Source organism: Helianthus annuus, chromosome 11 (assembly GCF_002127325.2).
Source record: "Helianthus annuus cultivar XRQ/B chromosome 11, HanXRQr2.0-SUNRISE, whole genome shotgun sequence".
In the NCBI taxonomy this organism is placed as follows: domain Eukaryota; kingdom Viridiplantae; phylum Streptophyta; class Magnoliopsida; order Asterales; family Asteraceae; genus Helianthus; species Helianthus annuus.
This window is the reverse complement of record NC_035443.2, coordinates 39,458,847-39,482,886: the sequence shown is the minus strand read 5'-3', so window position 1 is coordinate 39,482,886 and position 24,040 is coordinate 39,458,847. Positions and strand designations below refer to the sequence as shown.

Genomic DNA, 24,040 nt, shown 5'->3' with positions numbered 1-24,040 from the left:
AATATATATATTTTTGTGTGTTTTTTTGAACTTTTTTTAGTCAGTTTTCGAGTTTATAAAAATATATTTATATACTGCTTTTCCCCTAGTCCATACTTAAAGGGACATCCTTCTTGAATGTTAACGTGGCGCTAAGATGAAGGGCATCCTCCAAAAACCAAAAACTTGCATCCTCCACCGAGTATCATTAAATAAAGTATAGCATCATGTTTCACGATGCAGTTAGCCATTTCCAAAGGTCAAAATCGCCAGGTAAACGATTGGCTATAAATACACACACTTCCAAAGAGAAACATTACAATCTGTCCAAAGATAGCTACAAAATAAAACTTTTACAAAATGGCATTTTATAATAGGTTACCATTTAACTCTTATTGCTAGTTTTAACATATTATATTTCCGTCAATTGTAACAGAAGACTAATGGCCAGTTGACACGGCTCCACGAGCCTTTTCACAAATTCCAACACGGCTTAAAAGAACTTTCTTCAACAGCCACTTACCTTTTGACACGTGTGCACCCACTTTTTGAAAAGTTTGTCTTCTGACACGAGTTCAGTCCTGTCTTTTGAAAAGTTGTGCACACCCACTTTTTGAAAATTGAAGGTTCACTTTTGGACTGATTAATTGACCGTTCAATTTTTTCTCTCACTATTTATAATTCATTCACTATTTATTTGTTTGACCGTTCATTGCTAAGATCTAACACAAACCCCATATCAAACTTGTTTGTTAATCGGCTGTTGACGGAAGTCAATCGGAGGTGAAGAACTAAGTTGTCGGCCGGAGAACGTTGGTAATGGAGGTTAATGTGATGATGAATGATGAAGTGGAGAAGACGATGTATGGCGACAGTGATGAGCGTTGGTTAAGATGATCGGACAAGAAAGTTGTGGTGGTGTAAGGTGGTTGCGAGTCGGAACAGTGAGTCGGAACCTCTGATATGTTGAAGGAACTCGAAACCTGTGACGGCTTGAGCACTTGCCGGAAACGGCTCGATGATGGTGGAGGTTAGTCTATTTGTGGGTGACGGTCGGTATGGTGGTCGATCGGAGGGTGGTGGTGCTCGGTGAGGGTGGTGGTTGGTTGCAGGGTGGTGGTGGTTTACGGTGGTGGTTGTGGTGGGTGGAGGGTCGTGGGTAGAGGGTGGTGGTGCTCGGTGAGGGCGGTGGTTGGTTGCAGGTGGTGGTGGTTTACGGTGGTGGTTGTGGTGGGTGGAGGGTGGTGGTGCTCGATGAGGGTGGTGGTTGCAGGTTTGGAACAGACAAGTTTGAATGAAGGTTTGGTGTCATGGTGTGGCATTCTTTGGAAACATGGAGCCGTTTCCGGCAAGTGATCACCTGTGACGGCTTGATCACCTTTTTAGAACTAAAATTGATATTTATAGTTGACTAATTCAGCAGACAAGATGAGAGAGAGAGGGGCTAAGGAAACATGGTGATGACAGCCCAGCACACGTGGCAAAACATGATTGGTCAGGAGGAAAGTTCTTAACTTTTTATTTGAGCCGTCTGGGAATTCGTGAAAGCCCATAAAATGGAGTGTCAACTGGCTATTTTTGCAAATTTGACCAAATCTTGGCTATTCTCGTGATTAGCCCTTTATAATTGTTTCAGTCTAGTATGTAGTCTTCCATTCAAATGGGCTTCTGTGGATGCATCTTCTCACCAGAACCGAACATCAGTTGTGCCTGGGAAGTTTGTGGTGCGGTGTCATACACATTCCGGTAATCCTTCTCTTTCGACAACAATGAGGAAGGATATCGATCTAAAGTCCAAATTCTTGCAAGTTTATGATTCTATAAAATCAGATCTACTTCATGATCCTGCATTTGAGTTCGATGACGATTCCCGTCAGTGGGTTGAACGGGTAAGATTATATCAGTTCATAAATATACAATTCTCTATCTATGTGTGTTCATTATTTGATTTTCTTCTGCTTGTTTTATTGGCAGATGATCGACTACAATGTACCTGGAGGTATAATCAGTGTCGCCGTTATGGTGCAAGAAACTTTTGTGCTTCTAAAGATCATTGAAGGGTACTAATTGGTTGTCCTGTGCCAGGAAAGATGACCCGAGGCCTCTCTGTGTTGGACAGCTACAAGTTGCTCAAAGGAGAATCAGAACTCACGGATGATGAACTTTTTCTTGCATGTGCCCTTGGTTGGTGCATTGAATGGGTAATATATTATATACGCATGAATTTACTTTCCTATGTTTATTTTATATGTAATTTGAGCTGTTGCTTAAGTGAAGTTTTTTTTTTCCAAAATGTGTGTTGGTGAAAAAAATATTTTTCAAGTGTTTTTATATTTTTTTACCTTTTTAAAAACCAAATATCAAAGTAAAAGTGAAACAAATAGCTATAAGAAAAACAAAACAAAAGCGAGACTCTCTTCTGCTTCTTCAAAGGATACCGATCTCACCGGCAACGGACACCTCCCCTCAGACTCCATCTACCGGAGACCGACAACGTCTCACGCTCCAATCTCTCTCTCTCTCTCTCTCTCTCTCTCACACACACAATTGAAAAGTGTTAGTCGCTTGACCCTCCCATTTGATTCATGTTTTCTCGAACACCATTGCAGACCTTGTGTTCAAAGTTGTCGATCTCGCAGATCTCACCACTAACTTGAGCCACTATTCACTAATTTCTTTTGATGTTCTTGTTCCCTCTCAATCATTGAATAGTGAGCAACCAAGAGCCCATGCCACTACTACTGTTATTCACTCTCAAAATGAAATCAAACGATTAATTATATATTAATGAAATCAAAATCATCTTTTGATTCTTTTCCGATCTACCATCGTATATCTTTCCAGGCGAATGTTAGCTGGTTAATCGTGGTCTTTTTCAGTCTACTACTGTTAGATTTTCTATTAACCGTTTACATATCTAGTGAATGTTAGCTGGTTAGTCGTGGTTACTGTTTGAAAGCCGCCGGATACATTATCACCGGAGATCGGAAAAATGAAGAAGACATGGTTGTTAAGGTGTCTGGGTGGACGTGACCCATAAATAGACTTAACAAAAAAATAAAAGAAAACAATAACAACATAGATAGAGTGAATTGTAAGGATTGTCCTTTATTTTTATACCCATTTGCAGGCGTTGTCCTTTATGTTTAAAATTGACGAGTTTTGTACTTTATGTTTTCAAATCATACACGTTTTGTCCTTTAGCCTTAACCCAGTTAGATTTTTCTGTCAAATCTGATCATGTGTAATGCACATGAGGGTAAAATTGTCTTTTCACCCTAGTGTGCTATCTTTTTTTATAACTAACAGTAGGGGAGAAGAAAAAGGACTGGCACTTACCCTGTTGTAACATGTCACGAACCAGGTATCCTGGGTAGACGACATGTAAGTTGTAGTAATTGCAATTGAAATAAGACAGTGATACCTTTCAAAAAAAAAATAAATAAATAAGGCAGTGATAGCATCCGTGTTAGCCAAACGATGTATATCGTTAAGTTGAATCAATTGGGTGGTGGGACTGTTTTCACCTTGTCAAATGATACATTGACCATCATAATTGAATTCACATGTGCCAACAGTATAATCAGCATGTACACGTCCCAAGTCCTATCCCTGTAGTGGCAGAACATAGAAGTCAATCTTAATCTAATGGCCCTGAATCAGCAGTGACACGTGACGAGCCAACTCAGAATATCCCGCTACCCATCACAACATAGAAAGGAGTAAGCGATTCAATTAGAAAATTTAGAAAAGAGGCCATTCGAGTCTGAACAAAGCATTGGGTGCAACCCCCAGCAAGAAGAATTTGTCTAAAAAATGTAGAGTGAGTGGTGGAAGAAAAACCATCGGAGAGACCATTAAGATTTGGTATTTCCTCAAAACGATGGCAGTGAGGTATGTTGAAGCTTGGCCAATAGTTCTTTTGGTTTCTCCAGACCCTTGGAGCGAAAACATTTAATTAGCGCCTGGGTGAAAGCCAGCCGGCGAGTTGGTAATGGCGATGTAACTAATCGAACCAATCAGCCTCTGCATCATCCAGGAAGCTATAGTCAATATTCAGCTATGCCATTAAAGTCAAACTAACGATTAGCTTGAGCAACCAACCGTTCTGGACTATCCCCGTTAAAGCGAGGAAGCAGCAGGTTGTTGAAGAGAAATTAGGGTTTTGGAATAGGATTGATTTGGGGAAGAAGAGGGTTTTGTTATGATATATAATATTTTTTTTCTTTTATATGTATTTTTAAAGAATAGGGTGAAAAGACAATTTTACCCTCATGTGCATTGAACATGACCAGATTTGACAGAAAAATCTAACTGGGTTAGGACTAAAGGACAAAACGTGTATGATTTGAAAACATAAAGTACAAAACTCGTCAATTTTAAACATAAAGGACAGCGTCTGCAAATGGGTACAAAGATAAAGGACAATCCTTGCAATTCAATCACATAGATATTTTAAAAATAAAAATATATTAAAACACCTATTTCACTAAATATTTTTGAAACCACTCATTTTGGTAAATATCTTTTTTACCAACACTCTTTTAGGGAAAAAAAAAAACTCTGCTAGCCTAATCAACCTTAATTTCCTGTTATATATATATTAAGGGTAAATTACAATTTTTCGTTCTTTATGTTTGTACCGAATTGCAATGGATGACCTTTAACTTTAATAATTACAGTAACAGTCCTTTATTTGGAAACTTGTTACACCATTCGTCTTTTAACACTAACTAAGTTAAAAATTTAAGTTAAGTCTGGTCATGTGCACCTCATATGAGGGCATTTATGTCTTTTCAGACTTTGTTTCTTCTTCTTTATGAAACTCCTCTCTCTTTCTCAAACTCAGACTCATCAAGGAAAAAGAAACAAAGTCTGAAAATACAGAAATGCCCTCACATGAGGTGCACATGACCAGGCTTAACTTAAATTTTTAACCTGGTTAGTACTAAAGGACAAAATGTGTAACAAGTTTTCCAAATAAATGACTGTGACTGTAATTATTGAAGTTAAAGGTCATCCATTGCAATCCGGTATAAACATAGAGGACAAAAAGTGTAATTTACCCTAATTAATGTTTGCAGATGCAAGGATATATTGTTCTACATGATGACATAGTCGATGGGTCCCACATACGCAGAGGTCAACCCTGTTGGTTCAGAATACCAGAGGTGTTCTTCCTACCACAAATTATATATGTATTTTTTGAACGGCTAACAAAATTTTAATTCCAATGTTGGCAAACACCCAAAAGAACACACAAACCTGGATATATGGAAACAATACAAATAGACCACACCCTAGCAACCAGCATTGTGAAGCCTAAACCCATTCCAAATTTCCCAATCTATGCTGGCATGCTTAGATCTTGCCTTCACCCGTAGGAAGCTAAATGACTTAACATCCCAACGATCTTGTGAATATGTACATGCGTTCCATTAAACACCGCATCGTTTCGTACCTTCCATATATACCAAATTATTGTGATGCACACTACATGAAATGCTTTCTTGAATTTTACTCACCCACCCACATACTTGTGCAAGTCTATCGCATCATTAATATCAAACACAACAATAGGGGGTGTGTTACACCATAGAGACACCAACTGCTAAATCGCTTGAGCCAAGCCGCCATAAACAAATAAATGATCAACCGTCTCCGCCATCTCAACACAGATAGGGCAGAGGTTAGAGAAAACATTTATATTTCTTCACTACTGAGATGTCTTCGTTGGCAGCCTATCTAAAGTTGCCTTCCACGCCGTTATACTCTCCTTTTTTGGTAACCAGGAATTCCCCACGAAAGGGTTCGAGGTTTGCCCATAACGCTGCTACTGCAACCCTGTTTTACCACTAGGAACGGTGAAGATGCCCGAGCTATCCAGAGCCTAAAACCACTTATCCTTAGCATCAAACAGGAAGGTAACACCCACCCGTTGAAACAGACGTGGAAACTTCGACGCCAGCGGCTCATCCCCAACCCAAACATCCAACCAAAACCTGATGGACACACCCGACTCGCACCCTTTAATCAACTTAGACATGTCGACGCCACATCTTTGGAGTTCGCTAATAGCGTTAAGAATCTGTTTCCACGTACTTGTGCTCGGGAGCCTAGTTGGGATATAGCTCCAAGTTCGAGAGGATTGGTGAATTGCCCAAATTACCCCTCTCAAAAAACCACCATCATTTTGTTTAAAACACCACCACCATTTAGCCAACATAGCGAAGTTCGCATCCCGAAAAGACCCAAAACCAATGCCCCCATATTCCACAGGCGCTATTACTTTTGCATCTGGTCCAAAGCCTCTATGACTTTATCTGGGACTCGATATAAGGAGAAATAATAGGTCGGAAGCGAATTTAGCACCGACTTAATGAGCGTAACCCGACCCCCAAAAGATAGGGTTTTTGCCTTCCAGAGGGACAATCTACTCCTAAAAGCATCAATCACCAGATCCCAATGTTTGCAGAGATTCATGTTTGCCCCTACTTGTAAGCCTAAGTAAATGAACGAAAACTTCCCCCGTGTCTACCCTAAACAACTTGCACTTCGCTAAGTTAACTTTCAGACACGAGACCAAATAAAAGCATCTCAAAAGCCTCATTAGATTCTTAGCGTTTGTTTCCGGTCATTCGCCAAGGAAGACTACGTCATCTGCATACATGAAATGAAATAAGGTGAACCCCACTCCCACACACAATGTCGTGAAATAACACGCTGACACCGCCTTCTTCATAATACCCAAAAATGCCTCCATTACTATAACAAAAAGAAATGAGGAAATGGGGTCACCATGCCTAAAACCCCTATAACATGAGGATTCATGTGTAGATGATTCATTGATTAAAACCAAAGCCCAAGCACAAGCGATTAAAGCTCTAATCCATTGCCTCCACCGTTTGGGAAAATTCATTTGTTCCAAAATTGAGATAAGAAAATCCCAATTTACAGAATCGTACGCCTTTTTGATGTCTATTTTAAACACCATACCCTTTTTCTTTTGTCGTTTCATCCATCCGATGAGTTCGTTTAATATTTAAGGACCATCCATGATACTCCTCCAGACGATAAACGCCGACTGCTCCAGTGAAACCACCTTATCAACTACCTTCTCAGCTTATTCACTAGCACTTTGGAGAGGACCTTATTGATACACCCCACAAGGCTAATTAACTTTATGGAGGAGGGAAATAGATAAAGTCGTACAACATGGGTTAAGAGACGTCCGATGATAGTCCTCAAATAAGGGCATAAAATCAGCTTGTACCCCGTCCCACATCCTCCTAAGAAACCGGAAATTAAACCCCTCTGGCCCCGACACCCTATCCCCATCACATGACCATACCGCCTCCTTGATTTCTAATAAAGAGAAGGGCCGAACGAGCAAATCCGCCTCCTCCCTAGTTAACCGAGCCAAGTTAGGGCAGGTTATAGGCGGTCGGTAGTTTAATGGCTCTTGGAACTTGTCAGAAAAGAAAGTGAAACCTGAGTCCTTGATTGTTGTAGGATTCGAAACCCACGGCCCGTCAACCAGTAAACCATTAATTCTATTATTGGTGGTGTTTGCATTTATGATCCCGTGAAAAAACCCTGAATTCTCATCCCCATCTAAGGCACATCGAACCCTCGACTTTTCTTTCACATCCATATGTTTTCTCCTGTCAAAGTCAAGAATGAAAGCCTTGTTCTCGTCACGGGACTTGTAATTCCGCCGCATTTAGATTTTTACATTCAGCCGCCTTTTCCAATCTCTCAACCTAGACCCGTCTCTGATTATATGCCTCCTCTAACACCTTTTTTTGTTAGCCGCCCAAGTTTATTTTATATTTTAGAAATCTAAGCTTGGTCATTATTTCGATGCTGCTTTGCTTTTTTTTAGTTTAATATATTATTTCTAAAACCAATTTAATACTATTTATTTTTTTAATATAGGGTGTTCTGTAGAATTCCAAGTATCACGTTACGAAGTGTCGATGTTTGTTTATCTTTTGATATAAACTTTTTTTGAAATCGACTTTTTAACCATTTTTTCCCTTTCATCCTATGGCGATAATGTGACAAACTAGAACGATACCGATCAACATTACTACATGTAACGACTAAATTACATTTGCATTGTGTAGAGGAATGCCAAAAAAAACACGATGCCCACCACGAAGCGCGGGCTTGTTACAAACCTATTATACATCTATATAATGCTTCATTACGTAGATAAATGCGTAATTTCCTTTGGTTATGTTGGTAATAAAAGTCTTGTTCATTCTTATTCGGTTTGTTTGTAGCCCTGTCTGTAAATTCTACTTCCGTATTCTCGTTTTGTTCATTAAAAAACATGTATACCATATTATGATACATTTAGGAGGGGTGTTTAGTGATACTTAAAAAGTTAAAGATTTTTTTTATTTAATTTAACACCTAAGGTACACTTTAATGCTCTTATTTTAATTACAAATTTTAATTCCAATCTTAATTACCCACTTTAATTCCTTTACTTTTAATTAAATTATGGATAACTATTTAGTAGTTACACTTTATTCCTTTATAAAAGACTAGCTACCTCAGGTTATTTAAATAGTTATAACTTTTATGTAGTTATTTTTTTTTTAAATTACACCATAAAAGCGAACATTTTATTCTTTTTAATTTGAGTATAGTATTACTATAGTTTTTTTTAATAAAACATTGATACATGTTGCGTGATTAACATTGTCTTAGGGTAAACAATAACTAAATTTTAACCAAAACTAAACCTAAAATAGAACTGACTTCAACCAAAACTTGAATTAACCGAAAAGCAATTAATAGAAAACCAAACTAAAGAAAAACTGGTTATCGGTTTGTTCATACCATCGTTTAACCAAAATGAACCAAATTATACCATTCATACATTCATATATTTCCAGCTTTTATATTTTTTGTTTATTTATTTCATATTTTATACCTTCATTTCATGTATTTTTCCTCAATTTCATGTATTTCTAAGCAAAACTTTTAGACAAGTTTGGTTCTGGCCGTTAACCAAAATTAAGGATAATAACCGAACCAACCGAACCATACATATCCTGACAGTACCTATGTTTTATGTTGCATCGTGCAAGCATCCTTCTAGTATTTTTTTAACGAAGCAAATGTTGTCATTGAAAGGAGCTTCATACCCTTGGAATATGATTTTTTTAGACTAAAGATATTTGATTAAGGGATGGGATTTAGCATACATTCGTTATATTATAACTTTCTTCATTCTTAGAGAACCCGGGGCGCCACGTGATGAAGCAGCATCCACGCGTTGTGGACTGTGGAACACTGCCGCTGCCGGGGTTTCTCACGCGTGGAAAAGAAAACACGTGGCCATGAACACGCGTTATATGACCGTTGAAAAAGGAGAAGTTTATAAAAAAAGCCTTCTGACCAATTTTTTATATACATTCAATCTTCAAACCTTTAAAAAATACAATCCTTTTCACCTATAAAAAAACTATCTTGCATAGTTTTAAAAATGGCATTTCCAACGGATTCGTTTCGGATAGACACCGATAGCGATACATCTTCCGACAATGACACGCTTGAATTTTTGGAGAAGGTGTATAACGAACTTGAAGGTTCGAGCCGCCCAATGAAGAAAATGGTGGATTGTGATCGTATACATGCCAACGAAGTGTTAATTGAAGGATTATTTTGTGGAGAATCCGGTCTACAATGCCAAAACGTTTAGAGATCGGTTTCGTTTACCAAAAGATTTATTTTTAAAGATTGTTGGAGACATCGAAGCAAGAGAAGAATGGTTTCAAGAACGTTACGACGGGAGGGGCAAACGAAGTTTCATGCCGATACAAAAATGCACATCCGCCGTTCGCCAACTAGCGACAGGTAACCCTCCGTATCAATACGATGAATACTTAGCTATGTCGGACAAAACTTCACGTGAATGTTTGCAATTCTTTTGTAACGCGATCATTAAATTATATGCGAAAAAGTTTCTACGTAAACCAACAAGACACAACATCGCACGTATTTACGCCACACATGAGGGTAGATGGCGTTTTCCAGGGATGCTCGGTAGCATCAATTGTACACATATCAAATGGAGAAATTGTCTAAGAGAGTTGTGAGGGCTTATGTTAGGGGTGACATCAAAAGACCAACCATCATACTTGAAGCGGTGACGTCGAATGATTTATGGTTTTGGCATTCATATTTTGGTGTTCCTGGTTCAAACAACGACTTCAATGTTTTGTACACATCACCGTTGCTTCAAAGCGTAACAGATGGTACCGCACCCTTCTGTCCATTTTTTTGTTAACGGAAGATATTATAGACGATGCTTTATTCTTGTGGATGGTATCTACCCATCATGGCCTGTTTTTGTGAAAGCTCCTTCATTTCCTGTCGAGGTTAAAGAAAAGATGTTCAATATCAGTTGTTCCTTTGAGATACCTGATGATTCTCCATACTGCTTCCATGTGACTTTCCTGAGGTTGATGCGTGAGCTTACTCACCACTCCCACCGCATAAGCTATATCGGGTCTGGTATGAGAAAGATAAATTAGTTTCCCCACCATACGTTGATACCTTTCTTTATCTACTATCTTTGCACCTTCCTCCATGTGTAATTTGTGGTTCACAGTTATCGGAGTATCAACTGGTTTACAATCGATCATTCCCGTCTCAACTAAAAAATCAAGGATATACTTTTTGGCAGATGAAGATTCTCTGTTTTGATCTCAGAACCTCTATCCCAAGAGAGTACTTAAGCCTTCCCAGATCTTTCATTTCGAATTTTGTGAAGAGATTCTCCTTTAGTCGTGACAGTTCCTTATGGTTATTACCTGTGATTATCATATCATCCACATAAATAATCACACAGGACGAGACTTCCTCTTTTCTTTAGGAATAGAGTGTGGTCGGAGTTGCTTTGTTTAAACCCATACTTCTTCATTGCAATAGTAAATCTACCAAACCAAGCCTAAGGGGATTGTTTGAGCCCGTAAAGTGATTTCTTTAACCGATGATGACTGTTGTAAGGGTCAATAAAAAACCTAATTAAACTACGTAGATAGCGTAAGTAGGGTATCGTATCCACAGGGAATTTGTGGTTAGTGTAAAAGATTTTAATTAAACTAAACTATCTAATTTGGGGTTTATTTGTTTTATTTAAAAGAAAAAACAATTTGTCACAAAAAGTGTTATCAGAGGGAGAAAAAGTAACCGGCATCCGGAATCCCAAATACCCATTTTAACATAAAGATCCGTTTACTGATTCAAAATATCACATAGGAATGGCCTTGGAATTAATGACTTTGATAATTGTTAAGGATAGTTTTTATTATTCATCATGCAACCTAACAACCCGTTTAACTGTATCAACTACCCACCAATCTATTAACCCGGTTTTATTATTCATCATGCAACCTAACAAGTCGTTTAACTGTATCAACTACCCACCAATCTATTAACCCGGTAACAACGCAAGAAAGTTGCCAATACACTTAATAAACGATAAATAATTCAAACACAATCAACGTTTACCAAGAAATCAACACAAGTTGTCAAGATTTACCAGTTTACAAGAATCAGAAACAAGATAGTTATGTCAAAAAGAACTAATGTTCATCCAGGCGGAAGTCACCGAGTGTTTAGCCGCGCATGGTAGTCTTCACAGCTTTAGTTATAATCCTGAGTTGATTAGACATCACGAATAGCTTTGAAGATGAAGAAATAGTGCCAAACCCGTCCTTGACTTCGTATCAGACATCTGCTAAATGAATAATGAAAAGTGGTGACCTAATTTGCGAATCTGGGCCATTAAATAAGAAATCCCGTCGTTGACCCGGGCCGCGCGTCGTGGAGATGTCACCAACCCCCCCCCCCCCCCCCCCCGCGTGTCGCGGGGGTCACCCATTTAACCGACACAACTTGAATTTGACCGACATGACTTTGATTGGCTAGGAGAGTCGTGGACAAGAAACACAACGTTGCCGCGTGTCGCAGGAGGTGTCCAAGTTGACTTTTTCTTGTAACATGTAACACCCCCAAAATACCACCTGCGGATACTCCGCGAGGCGTGTTATGCATCAGAGTCCGAGCCACCAATCACATCGAACCAATGATAAATATTTGAATAAAACATGTCATTAATTACCAATAGCAAATGTCAAACATAATATTAATCCCAAAGAGTTGTATAGCGGAAGCATGTAGTAAATCGTTTAACAATTGTTTCATATTAATGCTCAAAACCAATGTATCACATATATGTTAATCCAAGAGCCTCGATCCATGACCACTCCAGCATTCCCAGATAGCAAGTCCATGTCACGAATTCTAACGACCTGCAAGCATGCAGACAAGTGTGTCAGACGACGCTGGTGAGTTCAAGGTTTTGTTAACGTGTGTAGTTACCAGATATCTGTTAAGTCAACCCATCGTTTTGTTTTGAGATTGTTATTGATGTAGGAGAGTCTTATATATATACTGGAAGTGTGTCCAATATATATATATACCATGGGAGTGTGCCCAATATAACCTGGAAGTGTGTCCAACACCAATGCCCCTAACCAAGCATTGGTAATGATGTCCAGGTAACTAGTTCACGCCCGTCCTTACGGCCCGATGTGAGGGTGTCAAACCTAATAGCGCTATCAACTAGTTACCCCATTACCTTACAGGCAACACGGTAGATGATCGATTCTGTGTTCAATAACCAACATCCCAGTTTAACCATTTACCCAAACATTCCCTTCCAAATGTTTAATAGATGTCCCAAACCACCGGGACGCATGCTTAGAAGAGTGCAATGAACTCACCTTGATTTGCTCGGTATGTTACAGTAAGTGCTCACAAACAATCAGTCAAGTCCTAAAGTACGCACGTGTACAATAATCAGTTTATGCTCAAGTTGTCCACGTATAGGTACAATCACAGAAGTGCTAAACAGGTATTCAATATCATACAAGTCTTGCACATCACTTAACAGTAGTTAATCAATCCAGTCAACTTCTAACAGAGTTAAATCAGGTTACTGTGCAGATTATCCAAATTGGCGAATCCCAAGTTGGCGAAACACATTCTGTTTCATCGGGATCTCCTTTGGCGGAACACATTCTGTTTCGTCAATTACTCTTTGGCGAAACAAAGTTCTGTTTCGTCGACTGCCCCTTGGCGAAACACATTCTGTTTCGCCGAGAGGTCTATTTCGTCAAGTCTGTTTCGGGGTGATGTCAGTTACGTCAATCAAATCAGTTACAATTTCAACAGTTACGCCATATCACAGGAAACCCTAATCTGCCGTCACAACATCATCGATCATACAGTCATCATAATGCATAGTTCATACAGTAATCATATAGCAATTCATTCATAGTTACCGATCACTAACTATAACATAATCACGATTTTAATGTTAAGCAATTTAACATATGATTTAGACATTGCACAAGAGCCCAATTACATATCCAGCCTAATCGAACCCTATCCTGATGATCATCAACAAGAAATCCAATCTTGATACATTACAATTTGTAACCGATAGCATAAATCCTATTGTTGTCAAAATCATTGCCCCACATGAACACAAACGTTATTCAGCATCTACTACATCGATTTCAAGCAAAACAGATAGTAAGGATTCAAATCAAACAATTACGCAATGATTAGACACTAACCACGAAGAATGGGATAGCAACTTGATTGATCCGGGGTTTCGGGGTCACACGATTGCCGTCAACAGAGGAGAGGGTGTTCTAGGGTTTTTCTGATTTGCCAAAGGTATAAAATAGAAGTCGGTTCACGTTATTATACACGTATTGACGTAATGGGCCCTTACTGGGCTTGGCGAAACGGATGGGCCGGCGCAACACTTGTTTCGTCGAGATGATGTTGACGAAATAGATTTCCTGTTTCATCGAGATTGATTTGACGGATCAAACTTCTGATTCGTCGAGTTAATCCGTGAAAGTTATACAAGACTTAGCTAGCTCGAGTGTGTACTAACAGGTTCACATTATATCATTAACACATAACATACAATATTCACAATACGTCTCATTATAACATAACGTGCACATTACAAGTCAATAAGTCAAACAACTAATCAGTCAAAGTCAACGTGCATTTAATGCGAAAGTGAAGGTCGAAAACTCGAGTTGTTACATCATCCCCAACTTGAAAGAAATTTCGTCCCGAAATTTGATAAGCCATCCGCAATACGATGCGATGCTAGTCAGGATGACTGTGCATTTTGTGCATTTTCCGCGGGTGTCACATCATCCCCAACTTGAATGGGAATTTCGTCCCGAAATTCACTAGTTACACGAGGTCTAGAATTGCCAGGCTTGGTCTTGTCTTTGGGGAACAAATGTGGGTACTTAAGTTCCATTTGGTCCTCGCGTTCCCATGTGAACTCCGGACCACGTCTCGAGTTCCAACGAACTCTCACAATGGGTATACGGCTATGCTTACGAACTTTAACTTCCCGATCCATAATCTCAATTGGTTCTTCAACATACTGTAACTTGTCGTCTATTTTCAGCTCTTGAAATGGTACCACTAGTGTTTCATCAGCCAAACACTTCTTTAACTGCGATACGTGAAACACATCATGGACATTACCCAACTCCGCAGGTAACTCCAACCTGTAGGCCACCTTTCCAATTTGTTCCAGAATTTTGAATGGTCCCACATAACGAGGGTTTAGTTTGCCGCGTTTCCCAAAACGCACCACACCCTTCCAGGGTGAGACCTTTAACATGACGCGATTATTAACTTCAAATTCCAACGGTTTACTACGCTTGTCAGTGTAGCTTTTCTGGTGGTCGCGAGCTGCGGCCATACGGTTTTGGATCTGCACAATGTTTTCTGATGTCTCAAGCACAAGCTCAGGGCCTGTGATCTGACTATCACCCACCTCAAGCCAACAGAGAGGTGAACGGCATTTCCGTCCGTACAGCGCTTCGAACGGAGCTGCCTGTATACTAGTGTGGTAGCTGTTGTTGTAGGAGAATTCTATCAACGGTAAGTGCTTCTCCCATCCTTTCCCAAAATCGATTACACATGCCCGTAGCATATCTTCAAGTGTCTGGATTGTGTGCTCGCTTTGACCATCCGTCTGCGGGTGATAAGCGGTACTCATGTCGAGTCGTGAACCGAACGACTTATGCATTGATTGCCAAAGATCAGAAGTGAAACGTGGATCTCGGTCCGAAATGATAGAAGTTGGTACCCCGTGCCTAGAACTACTACCTTAAGGTAGTTCACTGCCAGTTGCGAAAACTTGTCTGTTTCTTTGATTGCCAGAAAATGCGCTGATTTCGTGAGACGGTCGACAATCACCCAAATGGTATCGTTCCCAGCCTGAGTTCGAGGTAACCCTGTCACGAAATCCATGGCGATCTGTTCCCACTTCCATGTGGGTATCTCTGGTTGCTGCAGTAGACCCGAGGGCTTTTGATGTTCCGCTTTGACTTTAGCACAAGTCAAACATTTGCTGACGTAGGTTGCTATGTGAGCTTTCATGCTAGGCCACCAGTATGTAGTTTTCAAGTCATGGTACATCTTATCTGATCCAGGATGTACGGAGTAACGTGACTTATGTGCCTCCTCCATTACAAGTTCTCGTAAGTTGCCATAGAGTGGGACCCAGATGCGTCCGGTTACGTAGTAAGCACCGTCTCCCTTTTGTTCTAACCGTTGCCTCGAGCCGCGTAAAGCCTCAGCCCGGACGTTTTCTGGTTTCAACGCTTCTAGCTGAGCATCTCGTATTTAGGAAGGAAGATTGGACTGGATCGTGAGTTGCAATGCTCGTACACGCCTAGGTGCATTATCCTTCCTGCTGAGGGCGTCAGCTACAACGTTCGCCTTGCCCGGATGATACTTGATGGCACATTCATAATCATTCAATAGTTCAACCCATCGTCGTTGCCGCATATTCAATTCTTTCTGGTCGAAGATGTGCTGAAGACTCCTATGGTCGGTGTAGATGGTGTATTTGGTACCGTACAGATAGTGCCTCCAGATCTTCAACGCAAATACCACCGCTCCTAACTCCAAGTCGTGTGTCGTGTAGTTTTTCTCGTGAATCTTCAACTGTCGCGAGGCATAGGCTATCACCTTCTCGCGTTGCATTAACACACAGCCGAGACCTTGAATCGATGCATCACAGTAGACCACAAAATCTTCGGTACCCTCTGGTAAAGACAAGATTGGTGCACTGCAAAGTTTCTGTTTTAGTAAATGCCTCTTCCTGCTTTGTTCCCCAAGAGTATACTGTGTTCTTCTGTGTCAGCGAGGTGAGGGGTTGCACGATCTTTGAAAAATCTTTAATGAATCTCCGATAATATCCTGCGAGACCAAGAAATTGTCGCACCTCCGAAGGAGTCTTTGGTGCCGCCCAATTCTTAACCGCATCTACTTTTGCAGGATCCACATGTATCCCTTTTTCATTAACGACGTGGCCAAGGAAATGCACTTCCCGAATCCAGAAATCGCACTTAGAAAACTTCGCATACAGTTGTTCCTTTCTTAAAAGTTCCAAGATGAGTCGTAGGTGTTGCTCGTGATCTTCCTTGTTCCTCGAGTAGACCAAGATGTCATCAATGAATACGATAACGAAATCATCGAGATATGGCTTACACACGCGGTTCATGAGATCCATGAAAACCGCTGGTGCATTAGTCAATCCAAAAGGCATGACCAAAAACTCATAGTGTCCGTAGCGCGTTCGAAAGGCCGTCTTGGGAACATCCTCCTCCCTAACCCTTACCTGGTGATATCCCGATCTTAAGTCGATTTTTGAATAAAAACTTGACCCTTGCAGCTGGTCAAACAAGTCGTCGATGCGTGGCAATGGATAACGGTTCTTAATGGTTACCTTGTTGAGCTCCCGATAGTCAATACACATGCGGAATGTCCCATCCTTCTTCTTTACAAACAGAACTGGGGCTCCTCAAGGCGAAGAACTGGGTCGAATGAAACCTCTATCCAATAATTCCTGTAGCTGATTAGACAATTCCTGTAACTCCCCAGGGGCCAACTGGTATGGAGCTCGAGCAATTGGGGCCGCTCCCGGCGCAAGATCAATCTGAAATTCTACTTGACGGTGAGGAGGTAACCATGGTAGCTCCTCTGGAAACACATCAGCGAATTCTCGCACCACTGGTAGGTCTTCGATCTTTCTCTCCTCAGACTGAGCGTTAGTAACTAACGCTAACATTGCAGGATACCCCTTTTGTAGATACTTCTGCGCATGCATGGCCGAGATAATACCAACCATCGTCCCACTACGATGCCCTTGAACTAATAATGACTCCCCATCGGGGAGAGGAATACGCACAACCTTCTCCTTACACAAAATTTCCGCTTGGTGCTTAGACTGCCAATCCATGCCTACCACTATATCGAAACTACCGAGCGTAACGGGAAGGAGGTCAATATCAAACACTTGACCCACGAGATCTAGTTTGCACCCGAAAAGGACACTCGAGGCTTCTATCGTTTTACCATCTGCTAGTTCGACTACTTGCTTAACTTCTAAAGGCGTTGGGGTTATCCCCAATCGTTGACTAAACTCTAGGGACACATAACTCCAATCGGCACCAGAATCAAATAACACAGAAGCAATATGATTGTTTACAGGAAACATACCGGTGACAACATTGCCGTCATTCCTAGCATCCCCTGCCCCAAGTTGAAACACCCTGCCCCGAGCACCATTACCCCCATTGTTGCCATTGTTGTTGTTGTTCCCAGCATTGTTGTTATTCGGGCGGTTGTTGTCGTTAGCGTTTTGATTTAACTGAGGGCAATCCCGCCTAAAGTGACCCTCATCGCCACACTGATAGCACCCCTTCCTGAAACCCTGATTCTGCTGGGGTGGTTGTCCCTGCTATCTCTGGTTCTGCTGGTTCTACTAGTTCTGTTGCTGCTGGTGTTTGGGCTGTGGGGCCCTACAATCTTTGGCCTCGTGGCCCGCTTTACCACACCTATTACATGTCTGTCCACACTGCCCGAAATGATGATAGCCACACTTGTTACACCGTGGCTTCCTCCCTACATACGAACCCTGACTTTGGCCACTTCCCTGGCCTTGATAGACAGAAGACGACTGGCTGATGCTGCGATTGCTATTGTTGTCTGGCCTTTTCTGAGTCTGACCCACACTAGATGCTTTGTCGTAATCGTTCCACTTCCGCTTGTTATCATTAGCGGACGCAGTGGCAGTGGGTGTAGCGGTAGTAGTGATTGAAACACGCGGTGGTAACGAGTTACTCTCTACCTCTTGATCCACAATCTTGTGGGTCAAACAGACAATCTGTGTCAAATCATTGAGATGGGCTGCAGTGACCAAACTCTTCACACGCGGAGGCAGCCCCTTGATGAATAACTCAATCCTCCGAGACATAGGCCGGGACAAGTTCGGGCACATGTCGGCCAATTCATACGATCGCTTCACATACGCTTCGACTTCAGATCCAACCATCTTCAAGTCATAATACTCGTTTTCCAACTTCTGGACCTCATCCCGAGGACAATACTCCTCCCTGATCAGTTCTTTAAAGTCATCCCAAGTTGTGGCATTCGCTGCGTCGATGCCCAACAACTGTACCTGGGCATTCCACCACGTTAGGGCACCATCCGCCAAGATACCCGCAGCATATTTCACCCTCTCCCCAGTGGGACAGTTACAAATAGCAAACACAGACTCTGCTTTCTCGAACCATCTCAAGAGTCCCACAGCCCCTTCAGTCCCGGTGAAGGTTTGTGGCTTACAGTCCATGGACGTTTTAAACGTACAGACAGGCTGATTGTTCTGGGGATGCGCTTGCTTACCTAAAGGATGAAAGGGAACACATTATAGGAGTGAAAAGACGTGTACGCGATATAAGAGTAAAGAGTACTTGGTACATTCCGTACCAGCTTGATAGGCTGCTAAAGCCTCAGCCACACGGGTGTTGATTAGGTCAGTCAACTCAGCCTGAGTCATGTTGATGTTGCCAAGTCCGTGTCCTCGTCCACTCATGATTCTATATATAGAGATGAACCGATTCAGGAAATCGAAACGAGATGGAAATCAAGTATCATGTTGATATCTATGTACTACCAAGTTCACACATAATAAGGCAGAACCCTTCTCACGCTCGATAAGCCTCACTAGGACTTGCATGCACCCCACGTTATTATTAAGTGTGCACCCATAATAATAAAGCAATTTGCATGCTTATCTCAGTGCCTCTTAGCTTGCGCTCGAAGTTTCCCCCGTTCACACAACACAACGACTGGTATCGCAGGTTTGCAATTCACATAAGTCGAAAAGTAGTGTCACACTATCAAGTCACCATAGTATCAAGTGTATCGTTTCATGTAAGTGATGAGTGTGTGACTACTAAGGAAGTAATGCATAAACTAAACAGAAGACGAACCTTGCGATCTGGAGCTGAGTGTCATGATCGATTCTTCAAAGGTATTCGGTTATAGTCTGGTTTTATAAAACGTTTTAAAACCAAGTTCGCTATAACCAGTGGCTCTGATACCAAACTGTAACACCCCCAAAATACCACCTGCGGGAACTCCGCGAGGCGTGTTATGCATCAGAGTCCGAGCCACCAATCACATCGAACCAATGATAAATATTTGAATAAAACATGTCATTAATTACCAATAGCAAATGTCAAACATAATATTAATCCCAAAGAGTTGTATAGCGGAAGCATGTAGTAAATCGTTTAACAATTGTTTCATATTAATGCTCAAAACCAATGTATCACATATATGTTAATCCAAGAGCCTCGATCCATGACCACTCCAGCACTCCCAGATAGCAAGTCCATGTCACGAATTCTAACGACCTGCAAGCATGCAGACAAGTGTGTCAGACGACGCTGGTGAGTTCAAGGTTTTGTTAACGTGTGTAGTTACCAGATATCTGTTAAGTCAACCCATCGTTTTGTTTTGAGATTGTTATTGACGTAGGAGAGTCTTATATACTGGAAGTGTGTCCAATATATATATATATATACCATGGGAGTGTGCCCAATATAACCTGGAAGTGTGTCCAACACCAATGCCCCTAACCAAGCATTGGTAATGATGTCGAGGTAACTAGTTCACGCCCGTCCTTACGGCCCGGTGTGAGGGTGTCAAACCTAATAGCGCTATCAACTAGTTACCCCATTGCCTTACAGGCAACACAGTAGATGATCGATTCTGTGTTCAATAACCAACATCCCAGTTTAACCATTTACCCAAACATTCCCTTCCAAATGTTTAATAGATGTCCCAAACCACCGGGACGCATGCTTAGAATAGTGCAATGAACTCACCTTGATTTGCTCGGTATGTTACAGTAAGTGCTCACAAACAATCAGTCAAGTCCTAAAGTACGCACGTGTACAATAATCAGTTTATGTTCAAGTTGTCCACGTATAGGTACAATCATAGAAGTGCTAAACAGGTATTCAATATCATACAAGTCTTGCACATCACTTAACAGTAGTTAATCAATCCAGTCAACTTCTAACAGAGTTAAATCAGGTTACTGTGCAGATTATCCAAATTGGCGAATCCCAAGTTGGTGAAACACATTCTGTTTCATCGGGATCTCCTTTGGCGGAACACATTCTGTTTCGTCAATTACTCTTTGGCGAAACAAAGTTCTGTTTCGTCGACTGCCCCTTGGCGAAACACATTCTGTTTCGCCGAGAGGTCTATTTCGTCAAGTCTGTTTCGGGGTGATGTCAGTTACGTCAATCAAATCAGTTACAATTTCAACAGTTACGCCATATCAGGAAACCCTAATCTGCCGTCACAACATCATCGATCATACAGTCATCATAATGCATAGTTCATACAGTAATCATATAGCAATTCATTCATAGTTACCGATCACTAACTATAACATAATCACGATTTTAATGTTAAGCAATTTAACATATGATTTAGACACAAGAGCCCAATTACATAACCAGCCTAATCGAACCCTATCCTGATGATCATCAACAAGAAATCCAATCTTGATACATTACAATTTGTAACCGATAGCATAAATCCTATTGTTGTCAAAATCATTGCCCCACATGAACACAAACGTTATTCAGCATCTACTACATCGATTTCAAGCAAAACAGATAGTAAGGATTCAAATCAAACAATTACGCAATGATTAGACACTAACCACGAAGAATGGGATAGCAACTTGATTGATCCGGGGTTTCGGGGTCACACGATTGCCGTCAACAGAGGAGAGGGTGTTCGAGGGTTTTTCTGATTTGCCAAAGGTATAAAATAGAAGTCGGTTCACGTTATTATACACGTATTGACGTAATGGGCCCTTACTGGGCTTGGCGAAACGGATGGGCCGGCGAAACACTTGTTTCGTCGAGATGATGTTGACGAAACAGATTTCCTGTTTCGTCGAGATTGATTTGACGGATCAAACTTCTGATTCGTCGAGTTGATCCGTGAAAGTTATACAAGACTTAGCTAGCTCGAGTGTGTACTAACAGGTTCACATTATATCATTAACACATAACATACAATATTCACAATACGTCTCATTATAACATAACGTGCACATTACAAGTCAATAAGTCAAACAACTAATCAGTCAAAGTCAACGTGCATTTAATGCGAAAGTGAAGGTCGAAAACTCGAGTTGTTACATAACAAGTCCTGCATTGACCCGTCAAACTCTCTCTTCGCTCGTTCTATCTCGTTAAGCCCTTTTTAATACCTGTTATATCAAAAACACCAATACACCGTAAATATCTAACAATTACTAATTAACATATCTAACACGCTAAAAACCAACACAAATTAATATAAAATACACTTATTTTAACCTGACATCACATCCCCACACTTATCTTTTTTTGTCCCGAAAAAATTCTCTGTAGTGGAATCACAATCAGAAACATTGGCACTTAATATATTCAGTTAATTTATTAACAAATCAAATCACACGTTAACCAAGATTGCAGGTATAAGATCCACCTAAACCCAACCACCAGCTTCCGAGCCCTTATTCATGATTCATTAAGTTCAAGTGATTATAGTTATCTATGGGTCTCACACTCAAAAGACTACAACGTGACCTAATCCCACTTCAAGCTTATAAGATTACCATCTTATATAAAAAAAAACCTTTATTCTATTACGATTAAACTTTTGATGAATAATGGATGATGTTGCGAGCTTTACATGTTTTGCTTATGATGGGTTCAGCGGACATACCCCACCCGAGTCACCATCCCGGTGGTTAATGCCATAAACTTCACATATTTTTCTAACTCCACTTAGCGGGTATACCCACCCGAGTCACCATCCTAGTGGTTAATACCATAGGCTTTGTTTTTTTCTTTCCTTTTTTTTCCAAACATGTAGCTGAAATGAATTGATGGAATGTTTTTTTCGGGCGCATTTTCGGATTTATTTTCATAAAAAGAAACATACGTGCCATTTTAACCGGAATGCTTATAAGCTTTTTACTTATAATGGTACCCCTTATACTCTTCACAGTTTCAGTCTTGCTATAGCTCCTAAGGCGAGAACCCACAAGACTCCTAGTATTTAAATATATTATATCATTCCTGGAACTCGTCAACCGACCATTTATTATCTCATATATATAATAATCAAACGCCAAGAACTGATTATACCTATCATCTTCCATTTTATTGCAAAAACTTTCTCGAAACATTTTCTATTTTTTTCATTTTTTATGATTTTTGATTTTTTTTCAAATTTTTTTATATTATTATTTTAACAAATGACACGACACTAACACTAATTACGACACAACTAAACGCTAGTCTCCCTCCCCACACTTATTTCCTTCATTGTCCTCATTGGAGAGCAAAACCCACGACTCACTAAAAATATAAATCAAAACACAGATATAAATGGAACAGACTCCCCTAATTTTTAAACGGTTGACCTCTGAGCCTTGTTCCATAACAACCGTATAACATTTCTTTCGCGACTGCATTCAACATGGGATGCTATTCTTCAAATAATTCGAATCACTTTCATCCAACTGGAGATTGAGTATGGACAAAGTGATCGAAACCTGCACTATAAGACTCACAAGCTCCCAAACAGGTTAATATAAATCAATAAACGAAGATAAACGAGCGAAAATCAGGTTTGGATGACATCAAAAACGGTTGCGCGTTAAAAAATAATAATTTCTGATTGACGTATCCGTCGCGCGGCGCGACAAAACTCTGAAAACCCTCCGCGTAGCGCGAGGGTGTAAATGTTGACCAGGTGTTGACCTGGATTCTCTAGCGACATGTGACAACAATCAGAAAATCCCCTGCATGGCGCGGGGGAACCAATTTTCCAGAATTTTTGTTAATTTTTTTAGATCCATATCTTAGAAAAAAAATTTCCATAGATCCATATCTTAGAATTTTTTTTTCCATTCTATCCTGTTTCACCTCCTTACCCCTAAACGAATGTGCATTGCCCTCAATTGCACCAAAGCTTAACCAAACCTCCCCGGACTTCCTCACACTTGAACGATTGCACGATTTGATACAAAACAAAAAGAAATAAACTAACACGGAAAACAAAACAAAACGAACAAACCTTAGGCTGCCTCCTAAGAGTGCTAAGTTTTAGATCTTCAGCCATATCATACCTACAACCTTCAAGGTGGTTCAAACACTACCTTACCTCCAGACTTTTCTGAATCAATTTGCTTCTAATAGTCCGGAAATTTTGCAGCTCCATACTCTTTAGGCTCAATCTTGGCCTCATCTTCCCATGCGTTTCCACCATCATGTGGTTTACCTGCTTTTCCTTGTCAGTAGCAACTGCTTCATACAAATTATCATGAAGAATTTCGTAAGTAATAAATTTGAATAAACATTAAAAATTAACTTAAGATTTTCAGAACTCATTAGTAATTTACCCATCTCTACAGTTGATTTGGGCGTTAGCGGTGTACAAGAAAGGACAAACCAAAATTACTTTAGTTGCTCATTTGTCCTTGTAGGTGCATAATCCAACATCAAAAGTCTACTGCACCTAGCCGGGTCATCACACCTTTAACAACCCCACG

General features: G+C 40.5%; 1 pseudogene; it reads left to right on the top strand.

The window, feature by feature from the left end:
* The first annotated feature begins 307 nt into the window (after positions 1-307).
* Positions 308-24,040, top strand: part of LOC110890053 — a 36,277-nt pseudogene continuing 12,544 nt past the window's right edge.